The following is a 13,619-nucleotide window of genomic DNA, read 5'->3' as shown; positions in this document are numbered from 1 at the left end:
ACCCATTGTCCATTAACTGCCTATTCATCATGCCCCACTCCCCACCACCACCCCTGGACCTGTACTCTAATTTCTGTTTCTATGAGCTTGCATATTCTCTGATATTTTCTTTGTAGTCATCATGGGGCTTTAATTTAACATCCTAAACCTATAACAATCTAATTTGCTCTGATACCAACTTAGCTTCAATAGTATACATAAACTATGTTGGTATACCCTTCTATATCCCCACTCTTATGTAGTTCTTGTCACAAATTACATGTTTATACATTATGAATCACTGATTTCTCGTTACATATTATCCATCTGCCTTTTAGATTCTGTAGGAAGTAAAAAGTGGAATTATGAACCAAAAATACAATAATACTGGTGCTTATATTTACCCCTGTGATTATTCTCATCAGAGATCTTTATTTCTTCATGTGCCTTCCATCTATTGCCTCTCGTTCTCTCCCTTCAACCTGTAAAATTCTCTTTTGCATCTCTTATAGAGTTCATCTAGTGGTGATATACTCCCTCAGCTTTTATTTATCTTATATTTATCACACCCTAATTTTTGAAAGACAGTTTTGCCAGATACAGAAATCTTGGTTAGAGGCGGAACTTTCCAGAACACTTGGTGAGAGGCAGAGGAGCAGCAGCTGCCCAAGCTGCTCACAGCAACGCATTCCTTCCGTCTCCCCTCACCAGCCTCAGCTTGCTCACCGAAAATGACTAGAGAATGTAGAAAATGGTTAAAGAAACCACTTACTATAATGTTTGGGCATCAAACCCAAGGCCACTCAGGAAGAGTTAAAAAAAAAAAAAAGGCTTACAGGAAACTTGCCTTGAAATACTACCCTGATAAGAATCCAAATGAAGGCAAGAAGTTTAAACAGAGTTCTGAAGCTTAGGAAGTGCTCTCTGATGCAAAGAAAAGAGAATTATATGACAAAGGAGGAGGACAGGCCATCTAAGAGGGTGGAGCAGGTGGGAGTTTTGGATCCCCCATGGACATCTTTGACATGTTTTTTGGAGGTGGTAGAAGGATGCAGAGAGAAAGGACAGGTAAAAATGTTGTACATCAGCTCTCAGTAAACTTAGAAGATTTATATAATGGTACAACAAGAAAACTAGTTCTGCAGAAGAATGTGATTTGCAACAAATATGAAGGCTGAGGTGGTTAAAAAAAAAAAAAAAGGAGCAGTAGAGTGCTGTCCCAATTGCGAGGTACTGAATGCAAATAAGAATTCATCATCTAGGACCTGACATGGTTCAGCAAATTCAATCTGTGTGCATCGAGTGATAGGGCCATGGGGAATGGATCAGTCCTAAAGATAGATGTAAAAGTTGCAATGGAAGGGAAATAGTTCAAGAGAAGAAGATTCTAGAAGTTCATATTGACAAAGGCATGAAAGATGGCCAAAAGATGACATTCCATGGTGAAGGAGATCAAGAGCCAGGACTGGAGTCAGGAGATATTATCACTGTTTTATATCATAAGGTTCATGGTGTTTTGACTTGCCAAGAAGACCTTTTCATGTGTATGTACGTACAGCTGGTTGAAGCATTGTGTGGCTTCTAAAAGCCAATATCCACTCTTGACACCCAAACCATAGTCATCTCTTCTCAACCATGTCAGATTGTCAAGCATGCAGATATCAAGTGGAGGCTAAATGAAGGCATGCCAATTTATTGTAGGCCGTATGAAAAGGGCCACATAGTCATTGAATTTAAGGTAAACCTTCCTGAGAATGGCTTTCTCTCTCCTGATAAACTGTCTTTGCTGGAAAAACTCCTACCTGAGTTTTTCCTACCTGAGAGGAAAGAAGTAGAAGAAACTGATGAGATGGATCAGGTAGAACTGGTGAACTTTGATCCCAATCAGGAAAGACAGTACCATTACAATGGAGAAGCATATAAGGATGATGAACATCACCCCAGAGGTGGTGTTCAGTGTCAAAGTTCTTAGTTGGGACCAGTGAATAACACTACTTGTATCTTATATATGCAGTAGTGAATAGGTGAAGGACTGTAATCATAATATGCACACTACTTGGTATTGTTTTTTTTTTGTTTTAATATCCAACTTAGTAGTATTTTAAGAGTTAAATGAAGAATAAGCTCAAATATAAAAGCCAAAAAAAAGAAATATTGGTTAAGAAGTTTGTGCCTTCGGCACTTTAAGTATGTCATATCACTTCCTTCTTGCCACCATGGTTTCTGATGAGAAATCAGCACTTAATCTTATTGAGGCTTCCTTGTGCATGACACATTTCCTTCTCTTGTAGCTTTCAGAAGTCTCTTCTATTCCCCCTTTAGCATTCTATAGTTTGATTACAATGTGGTGTGGGTCTGTTTATGTTTATCCTGTTTGGAGTTCATTGAGTATTGCAGATGTATATATTCATGTCTTTTGCTAAATTAGGAACATTTTCAGCCATTATTTCTTTGAATAGTCTCTCTGCCCCTTTCTCTTTTTCTTCTCCTTCTGGGGCTCTCACATACTGATATTTGTGATGGTGTCCTACAGGTTCTTCAGGCTCTGGTCACTTTTTTTTCATTCTTCCTTCTTTCTGCACTTTAGACTAGATTATTTCAAATGCTTTCTCTTCAAGTAGAGTAATTCTTTGTTCTGCCAGCTCCCGTCTGCCATTAAACCCCTCTAAGGAATTTTAAATTTCTATTACTGTGATCTTCAGTTCTGTTTTTTTCCTTTTCTATATATCAATATTCTGTTTGTATTCATCTATCATTTTCCTAATTTCCTTTCATTCTTTGTCCATATTTTCCTTTAGCTCTTTGAGTATATTGAGGGCCATTTTTCTAAAAGTCTTTCTCTGATATATCCCAGTTCTAGTCCTCCTCATTCATGATTTTTAATATTTTAAAATCTTCTCCTTTGCCTGGGCCATTGGTTCCTATTTCTTTATATGCTTTGTAATCTCTTGCTGAAGCCTGGAATTTTGATATTTTAGTATGGTATCCCTGGAATTTAGACATTGAGGCATCTGTTCCTTAAGCTTGTATCCAGCTAATGATATGACAGAGCTTCCCTTGAATGCCAGGAACTAACAATAAAAAAAAAAAAAAATTAAAAAAAAAGAAAACACTTTTCCCAGTCTTTGCAGTTTGGCTTGTGCTCTCCTTCAGGTCTTATACATGCAGTGAATTTAGAGAATAGCCTCAGGCTGAAGAGTTGGGGCCTCCCTGATCCTTTCTGTACATTTGTCTTATCTTGAGCATTTCTGTGCAGGCCTAGGAATTCCCTTTTATGTAGTTCCATATTGTGCCCTTTCTCAAGGGATGAGTTTCCTCACGGTTCCAGGCACTGTACTGTGTGTCCTACAGCCAGGAATTCCCTGCCCCAGGCAGCATGACTTGACTGTTTTCCCACAGCTTTCTGTGGGAGTGCTCAGTGAGCCACCTTCTACAATCAGGGCAAGTTCTGGGATGGTGAGTCCCTCGGGCCATCACTGATTGATTGGATCAGATATCCATGTTCCCAGTATGTGCACAAGGGTTTCTCTGCTCCCTCTGGAACTGGGACCAGGGTTCCTCACTGAACTTGGGCTAGCTGTGCACTGAAAGGTTAAGGGGTGGGGAAGTGGCCAGGCAGGTTGCCCTGAGATCCTACCACTCTTAAGTAGCCTTTTTCTTGATTCAATGCTCACCCTGTTACTATAATCCTTTAAGTATTTTCTGGAGGTTTGAAAAAGGCATTTCTGCCAGTTCTTGCTGGTTATTCAAAGGTGGGGGGACAGAGCCCTGAAACATCTCACTCCACCCTCTTGATGAGTTTCCAGCTATGTGTAATCCACCAGACTGTTAACAAAATTGCCCTTGGCTATTTGATTTAGGAAGTGTACTTTATATTTGTAATCTAGAAGGAATCAATCATGTGTTCAGTCAGTTATTAAATAAGTATTTACAAGCACTTTCTTGCTGTGTGCATAGCACTGAGCTCACTACTGAGAGAAACTGAGGAGAAATACAAGGCAGTCTCTGCCATCCAAGAATTTTCCATCTAGAAGTGAAGACAAAACAAACACTGCATTAAGCAATTAAAGTATATAATACAATTCAAGGGGCAAACTGCCCATCAAAGACCAGTGTGGCCAACACAAATGCATATAAGGTTTAGGCAAGCACCAAAGAATGTAAAGTGAGGGAGGAAGTGTAATGGGGCCTAGGGAGACCTCAAGAGTTCTTGCCATATCCAAAGGGACAGTTGCTGTTCATCTTTAGCCTATTATTACCATGTGAAAAGGTGGTGCGATGATGCCTCTGGGATGAATGCCAGGACCAGGGTGTGGAAAGGAAAATTTAATGTGGGGCGGGAAATTATATAGCAAATGAATATTTGTACATATGTGTGTCAAGCACACAAAGTCATATGAGTAATTTCCTGAAATCTCACACCTTGTTTATTCATGGCTGATACTTCATCTTGAAATATTGAGATTAAGCTCCAATACTTATAAACATTTTCAAGATTACTGAAACTTCCCTTTTGTGCACCCAAATTGATTTTTTAAGTGTATCCCTGTGCACATCAGTTATTGATTATGCTGCGGTACCTATCCCCCCCACATTAAATGGCCCCAGACTGCAGCAATTTAGAACTTTTTCTCTTTCCTCAATCCTCTACCAACTAGTACAATTCATATTATGTGTAGTCCCTTGCTCCTTCTATCCTCCTACTTCACTTCACAGAACTTGTTCTGAGTGTTTCATTGCTCCATCTGTGAAGTAGAGAGCACTTGGTGACAGTTATTTTCCTTGAAATATATAAACTTCTCAAAGTCTTTTCACTACCATTTATATTTATTTCAGTGTTCAGGATTAGGGGTTAGCGAACTCTTTTTATAAAGGGCCAGATAGTGAATATTTTAGACTTTGCATGTCATATGGTCTCTGTCACATCTGCTTAACTCTGCCATTGTAATACAAAAGCAACCAAAGACAATTCATAGATGAATGGGTGTGGCTGTGTTCCAATAAAACTTTATTTGCCAAACAGCTGGTGGGCCAGATTTGACCAATAGGTGCTGTTAGTTTGCTGATACTTGTTCTAGATTACTGAAATTTACCAGAAGCTTTATATTTGAAATAGAAGAGTTTGGCTATAACTTGGTTTATAAAGAAAATAAGATAAGTTGGATTTTTTTTCCCAGTATAGAGATGTTATATTCCTCTAATTTGATCATTCTTACTCTAATTAAAAGAAAAAATGCTTCAAATAAATCTCTCTAATTTGTCACGTCCACATGCTGTAAGGCACTATCTCCTGTACTCCTGATTTTTTCATCATCAGTAGGCAAATCATGGGAAAGTGACAATTTAATGAATGCTATAACTTTAAAGCAAAGACAAACAACAGTTGTGTTATATTGAATTCTATGCTAAGTTGATGTAAATTACGGCCCCTCTCTTGATTTCCATATTAAATTAAACTCCAGGTTTCTAATGCCCATATCCATATTAGAGAGAATCCTACATAGAAGCCTATTAAAATGCTTCCTGTTTCAGTGATATTTGGAGTTTTTCCAAGACAAAGAAGGTCTGTCTCCTTAAGCCTCTTTAGCTAAACATTGCATTGCAAGCCGTGAAGTGTTTGACAGCATTGCCTCTTTAGATGTAGATGATCTTACCAAGGACAAATGCTAGTACTGCCAGCTTTACCGTACTGCAGAAATCATAACCTGGCACATAGGACTCTAGAGGTTGAAACGAAAGATCTTGACATCCTGGCATGGACGGTGAACAACAATATGCAATAAATTTGGTTGCTGTCTAAAGTGACATCATAGTCAGCCACAATTCCATCTCCATGTGGAATCTTTCAGTCAGAAGGACATGGCTGATTTTATTCCCTGTGTTTTATTCTGTCAACAAAGTAATCCATGCCTTCTTGGAATTCCATTCTGAATAATCCATGAGTGACATGAACGAATCCCCAGAGACTCTTGGGTATTTCTACTTGGATACTATTCCTTGGAACCACACCAGGTATCTCAGAGAGCTTGAGAGCATTACAAGTACATTTGCATATACTTCATGAACTCTACCCTCAGTTTCAAAGTAAGGTGTAAGATCATGTTTTTCATGCTATATTGAAAATTTTTCCCTTTAGAGTAGTATTCCCCTACTCTATTTCTTTCCTAAATCCAACTATGAATTGGCCTAGTGCCCTTTCATCATATAATCAGATGCGAGCTAAGGAGTAACACAGTAGGAGTTCCACAATCCCTGCTTGACCCCTAATAACTCCAGTGTGCAGAAGTAATTATGCAGTTGAGGAGTCTGGAGATTTAGGTCCCCTTCCAGGTTCTGCTCCGTGGGGTTCTAGAACAGGTCATGCTCAGAGCAACTGAAAATTAACAAAGAAATGAATATTGATTATTGCTGCAAAACAAACTATTCCATCTTTTAGGAGCTTAAAACAACAGTTATTATTTGCTCATGATTTTGCGATTTGAGCAGAGCTCATCTGTGACAGCTTATCTCTACCCCACATGGTATTAGCTGGAGCTTGGGAAGTGCCACATCCAAAGTGTCTCACTCACAGCTGGCAGATTAGTGCTCACTGTCAGCTGGGAGCTCAGCTTGGGTATCAGCCAAGAGCCTCAGTTCTCTTCCATGTGGGCTTCTCCATGTGACCCTCAGCTAACTCACCAGTTGGGCTCTAAGGAGGAAAAAGGAGAAGTTTTCAGTTCTTCTGAAGATTAGGCTCAGAATTGGCACAATACCATTTCTGCCAAATACTGTTGATCAAAGCAGTCACAGGCCTGGCCCAGATTCAAGGAAGTAGAAAAAGACCCACCTCTCAGTAAGAGATAGAAAGGGGGACTGCTGAAAAACTTTCAGCCACCTACTTCTCACTTAGTATATGGAAAAAGACTTAGGTTTCTCTGGAGATCACTCATAGTTTAGTAGTTGCTGAAATGTAAATCTTACCTAATAATATATTTAAATCCAGTATCTTATCTCTTTGCCAAAAGATGAAGTCAAGCCGCCTGCACTGTTTTGAGATTCATCACGCTCTCAGTCTCTTTATTAAAAGGGAAGGGACTTGAGATTTATTGGGCATCTACTGGGTGCCAGACTCATGATTCATGCCTTTCTATTTGCTGTATTTCATCACATCAGTGATGCACTTTTTTTATACTTCACCACTTCTGAATTGTACGTTTTACAGTTTAAGAAATCTTATAATCACTAGAGGTCATGTGGCCATCTTGCATGCATGGATTTGGCTGTGACCATTCATATTTTCATCACTTCACACTCAAGAAATACGTACAATTAGTACTTCACCTGTTGTGTTTAATTGCTGTTTAAAAATGTCCTCTGAAATATTACACTGTAATTTGCATTGAAATGAAATTTATCGCATATGCTGAAAGTCACAGAAATGGAGCAGTGATGCATTAGTGAAGCAAATTTTTGACATTGGAGGAATGACTGCAATTTCATTTTTTTTTTTTTTGTAAAACAGCTACCAAGAGCTTTCCCCGTCTAAGATAGGAAGATAGCAAAAGCAGAATGAAACTGTGTTATATTTTATTACTGAGATACGTGCAAAAGGATCTCCTATCACACACAAAGCTTGTACCTGAAGGCAGAGAAATTACCAGGTTGTCCAGAACAAAGGAAAGAAATCTCAAAGCAACAAAAAGCTAATATCATGCCTTGTGCAGGACTACCAAAAAAGCATTATGTCATAGTTACTTGGCAGGTTTGTTTTCTTCTTTTTGGTGAGAACTAATTATAGCCAAAAAAAAAAGAGCGAGAACAATAACAACAAAAACACGGCAACACATAGATTCCCTCCTTTTACAAATGAGGAAACTGTGACTCAGAAAGGTTAGAAAACTTGACCAGTCTTACAACTAGCAAGTGGAAGAAACTGTCATTTCCATTCTTGCACCCCAGTTCCTAAAAATTATAGGACAACACAGGTTGATGGTTCTAGAAGGTATGAATGTTGGGTGATGACAGCTGCTTCATCTCCCCAACTTCAACAAATTTTAAAAATATGAAAGGAAGCTGTTGCAACTTCCAAAACCAAGCTGTAATGTTTTAGAAAGAGAGCTTTCATGGGGGCTGGACCACTGCCCAGGACTCCCTCACAAACCTGTGGAGAGGAGTAACTAATAAAAAAGATTGTGGGTGCAAAATGTTTTATAAGGGACGACTTATGTGGTCCCTTATAAAGTACTAAGTAATCCAAGTAACTGCTCTGAAATACGAATGATTCAAATAAAGAAATATTTTCCACCCCCAAGCACAGGAGTGGGTTTGGGAAGACTTGCCCAAAGTGTTATTATAAGGCATTAAACACCTTGCAGGAGAGAGCTTTCTCACTGCCCCTAAGCATCAGGGAACTTCTCTTCCTCCCTCACCAGGCCTAACACCATTGTGGGACTTACCATGGACAGAGGCAAGTGCCGGACTCCCTCTTCTTTATTTCTACTGAAAAGATGGAAGAGGGCCCTTCTAGACTGCCCTGTTAGTGAAGGAGGTCCCGTCACTTCTATTATAATCCTTCAGGATTTAGCACGTATTTGCTCAGTGTAGGCGGCAACGCTGAGTGATCAGGAGCCATACAAAATGCATAAAATACAGTTCCTCCTCTCAGGAAGTTTTCCTAAGTAGGAGAGGGGATAAGGCTTGGGCAGAATCCTCAGCTTAGTTATGAGCACCTGCCCCCCTCCTGGGCTTCCTGAGGGCAAAGACTATATGTAACTCATCTTTATATATCTGGTGTTTAGCATAGTGCCTGGTAGTGATCGGGAAGTGATCACTTATCCCATTCATTCATCTGTTCATTCAGCAAAAAGCATATGGATGTTTGGAGCAGGGGGATATAGGCTTTGTGGGAATATAGGGAGCCTTCCTGGAGTAAGTAGCCTATGAGCTGGCCCTTTTAGGATGGGTGAGATTTGGGTAAGAGCTATGAGGAAGCAAAAGTAGGGCAATACAGGATAATTCCATCGGTTTCTGTATCTGGAGTGCAGAGGGGATGAGACTAGAATGATAGGCTGAGGTATGCTTATAAAAAGCCTCGAATATTAGGCCAAGTATATTTTTCAAGTTGAATTCCATTAACCAGAATCCCCCTCCTCTCCTCAGAGCATTCAGGGGGATGCCCTGCTTTGGAGGAGAATAGGGAACAAGGGTAGAGGTAGCTTCTCATTAGAAAAACATGCCTGCGATATGTCTTCTAAATCACAGAATATAACACGGCCTTAGCAACTACAGGCTTTGTGTCTTGCCTGGGATGCTGATGTTACTGCCAGAAGGAGGTGGGAGGCCATGCTAACTAAAAGCCAGGAAGACAGGGATCCATCCTGGATCCATCAGTTACAAGCAGTGCAAACCAACAAAGCTCCATGTGCCTCCGCTTCCTCATTTCCAAAGTGGAACTGGTGATCATATCAACCTCAAAGCTGTTATGAAACTTAAATGAAATGATGCACAGAAATCCCATGGGAGAGTGCTTCTTCATACCTAAGGGCTCCACCAATGTTAGCTATCATTATCATACACAGCTCTCATCTGTGTACCTTGGTTTCCCCATCCAAATGGAGATAGTAATATCCATCCCAGTCCCTGTCTCCTGGACCCTGGCAGAAGATAATGCAATTAAATGTGTGAAAGCAATTTGCAAATTGAATGCTGCATAGAGGCAAGGTGATGGCAAAGCTGTTAATGACAGTATCCTTGGGCTGAAAGGTCATCCTGAGAGTCTGGGCAGGAAGACAGAGCTACTCCCACAGTGCCAGGCTCTTGGCCACAGCTGTGTCCATTTGAATGACTTCAGCAGGTCAAGGTGAGGGCCACAGCATTTGACTGGCCCATGCGACATGAAGATTGGATAGTGAAATTTAAGCAAGAAATAAGTAAGGTTTAAAACCCACATCCTTGCAGGTAGTGTAATTTTAAACATAGTGTCTAGCATGTGAGTTCCATTACCTGAAATCCCATTAAACCTTCAGCTTCATAATTCTGAATAGAACCAAAATTGCAAGATCCCACTGATAGATCCAGCTAGTTCAAGCAATTAATCATGCGGCTTCCCAACCAGGTTTGCAACTCATGTCAACTGGATTCTTTAAGGGGAAGCTGTGTACACAAAAGAAATAGCCCAATCCACACAGTTTAATAGCTGCGTGCTTTGTAGTTCTGCCAACACAGGAAAATTATCAGTTATCATTAAGACATCCAAACCTCATAACTTTTTCCTCAATGAAAATTAGTACTCATCTGGCCAGGAGGGAGCCCCAAACCTTTTTTTAACTTTAATATAGTTTCTAATCTGCTGACAGCTGATGGATCCAGTTCAGAAAAAACTAAGCCCTCGGCATTTTCTCATTTGAGGGCACTCCACTTAAAGAGCCCCCTTTTTTTCTTGTGAACTTCCTAGAATGTCTGAATAATCTGCATTTTTTCCCGGTGTTCCAAGCTGCCAGAACTGTGCTAGAACCTTCAGCAAAGAAATAACTTTGGAGCTTGTCTTCAAAATCCAGCTAGACATACCTGAGGCAAAAGGGCCCATAAAAAGGAAATTCTTTCTCATAAGATTTCTTCCTTGATTTTTCCAATTCAAATAGGTTTATGTAAATGAGATAATCTTCTGTACTACAGAATGTTTATAAAACCTTTCCTAATTACTATTTTGTATATATATATATGTATTTAAAAAGCGTGATTCTGGGAACTTGCTAGAGAAGAGAGGGGAAGCCTTGAGCCCTCTCTGAGTAAAGCAGGAGGGAGTTGGTGGATATAAGAATAAATTTACCACATGAGTGAGAGGATTTGGGGCTCATCTTCCTTTTTATAGTACTTCTTTCTGAAACCTTTTTTTACTAAACCTCTAAGAACCTCATTTTCTACTCCATAGAAGGGTGCTGTCCACATGGCCTTTTCAATTTAAATGCATTGAAAGTAAATTACATTAAAAATAAATTTCCTGCAAACATGACCTACATTTCAAGTGCTCAATAGCCACAGATGGCTAGTGGCTGCTGTACCGGACTGAGCAGAGATTGAGCTTTTCATCATCCCAGAAAGTTCCATTGGGCAGTGCTGCCATAGATTGAGGAATCTGAGGCCATGTTATCCAAAGCATGGTCCGTGGTCCATGGATTAAGAACACTGATACCACCTAGGAGCTTGTTAGACATGCAGAACCTGTGTTTTTACAAGATGCTCAGGTGCTGCATGCGCACACGAACACTTGAGAAGCATTGTTCTGTTACCTGCCACTGTAAGACTCTGTGTGGTGAAATTCACAACTGTCATCAGCATTTTCTGTTCATACGTAATTAGTTACATAGCATTATTTCAAAAAGAGACACTTCTACCCCCTTGAGACATGACATACAAAAGGAGAAATCCCAAGCTCACCTTGGACACTCCTTAAAAGTGTGCTTTTCTCTCTCTTGGAAAATCTGTAGGATCTGAAGAATTTTTTTTAGAAGATATTTCTTCCAAAGAATTGAATATTAGAGGACATTTTTCTAATGAAGATCCTGTTGGATTGGTTAAAAGGGAGCCCCAGGGATTAAAATAAAATGGAAAAAAAGAGAGAGATAAACAGGGAAACAGGGGAACTTAAAAAAACAAAAAGAAACTTTATTTATTTGGCAAACACACAGGACGCCATATTCTCTGACTGAGTGAGCAGGGAAACAGAAGCAATGAGAGAAATTAGACAAAAGTCCCTCAGGATATAATCTGCCAGCCAGCCTGATGTTGTGGAGATGGAAGGGAGTTTCACTGGCACGTGAATGAAATATCAAGGTATATTTCTCTCTCATGAGCGTTGCTGTGGTTTGTTTCAGTGGACAGAGTTTTCTTCTGGAAGGTTCCATGGGCTTTTAGAGGGGCTACCCAAATTTTAATGACTTGAGGCACTTGTCCCTGTCCAGGACAGAGAATGGAATTGCTGGGGTTACCTCTGACTAATTGGCTGTACAAATGCATCCCTGCAGAGAGCATCAGGGCTGATGATACCTTCTCCTAGAAAGGCATAATCTCACATTCATATGGTACAAGGTGACAGTCCATCTTGTCAGCAGACTTCTGGTTTGAGATGGCCCCAAAACTGGGTGAGATTTTGCAAATTTTTCTGAGAAAGTCTTCCCCTGAAATTGAAGTTTGATAGGCCTCTGAATTATCACAGAATTTATAGGGTTCAATTCCTATAAATTCTCAAATTCCTAACACAGTTCTTATTAGAGGGCAGTACCATGGGCCCCAGAGTCTGCCTATCTGTTAAAAAGCTAACTTCATTCGTGTTGCTTTCTCCATATGTTCATTAACTTATTCATTCATTGACTTGACAAACATTTCAAAAGCACCTTGTTACTCCAGGCATCCTATCGCACACTGCAGAAAGAGAACATGAAGACAGTCTGTCTCAGAGGCCTGGGGGTCAGAGCAGTGGTGCTTAAAGGGTGGTCCTCAGACCAGCAACATCCATGCCCCCCACAGGCCTAATAGAAATGCAGATTCACAGGCCGGCCCCAGGCCTGCTGAATCAGGTTCTTTCCAGTTAGGGCCCAGAAATCTATATTTTACTAAGCTCTCCAGGGGATTTCTAAGCACAGTTTAAAGAGCGCTTGTCTAGAGACTGATGCATCATCAGGTGATTCTCAGTCAATGTGATAAGGGCATGGATACAAACAGGAAACTCCTCAAGGCCTGAGGTCCCCAGGGTAGTAGGTGGTTTAGCAAATGCTCAATGGAATGTGTGTTGAATGATTGATTGATTGATGAATCAACTTGTAGAAAGTAAACAATGTTGGGATAATGGACCACACCGAAATCCTGAGGACTTTGAATGGGTTAGATAGCTTGCACAGGTCTCAAAGCCACTATTTTCTGAAACCTAATATTTGGATCACTGAACTATACTATATCCGGGATTCTTGGTATTTTATTATGTGAACAGGACAAGACTATAAGCCAAATTTCCTCACAGCCTAGATCACTTTTCTCTGTCTAAAGGACAAATTTAGTGAGTCCTGGGGAAAAGACGTGGGTACTTGCATGGACTTGTGCCCCACTGGCTTTGTGAAAATTTCCCCCAGCAGTTTGTTGAACATAGAGATTTGCAGACCTCCCTCCAGACATTCGGAATCCATGGAAATGGAGAGAAGCTGAACAAAATAACATTTTAAGACACTCCCTGAGGTGACTGCTGCAGTGTGAGAATCTCTGATCTTGGGCCTGTTTGAATCTGTGGAGAACCCCAGAAAAGCCATGTCCTTTAATCCTCATTCAGTATTGTGGGCTGGGAGCTTTTTGATTGTTCCCTTGAAGATGTGGCTTCACCCATTCCAGGTGGGTCTTGATTAGTTGCTGGAATCCTTAATAAGAGGGAACATTTTGGAGAGTCCCTTTAGAGAGCCATGAAGCAGAGCGCCCACACAGCCAGAGAGACCTTTGGAGATGAAGAAGGAATATGCCCCTTGGGGAGCTTCATGAAATAAGAAGCCTGAAGGGAAAACTAGCAGACACCGCCATGTTTGCCATGTGCCTTCCAGGTGAAAGAGAAACCCTGAACTTCATCGGCCTTTCTTGAGTGAAGGTAACCTCTTGTTGGTGTCTTAATTTGGACATTTATA

The 13,619-nt window shown here is 40.4% G+C and overlaps 1 protein-coding gene and 1 pseudogene across 1 annotated transcript in view; both read left to right on the top strand.

The window, feature by feature from the left end:
• SAMD12 (sterile alpha motif domain containing 12) overlaps nucleotides 1-13,619 on the top strand; it is a 433,476-nt gene that overhangs the window by 402,860 nt on the left and 16,997 nt on the right. The window lies entirely within an intron of this gene.
• LOC143686469 (dnaJ homolog subfamily A member 1 pseudogene) lies at nucleotides 548-2,052 on the top strand (annotated as a pseudogene).

Source organism: Tamandua tetradactyla, chromosome 6 (genome assembly GCF_023851605.1).
Source record: "Tamandua tetradactyla isolate mTamTet1 chromosome 6, mTamTet1.pri, whole genome shotgun sequence".
NCBI lineage: Eukaryota > Metazoa > Chordata > Mammalia > Pilosa > Myrmecophagidae > Tamandua > Tamandua tetradactyla.
Note: the sequence above shows the minus strand (reverse complement) of the source record. Positions and strands in the feature narration are given on the sequence as shown.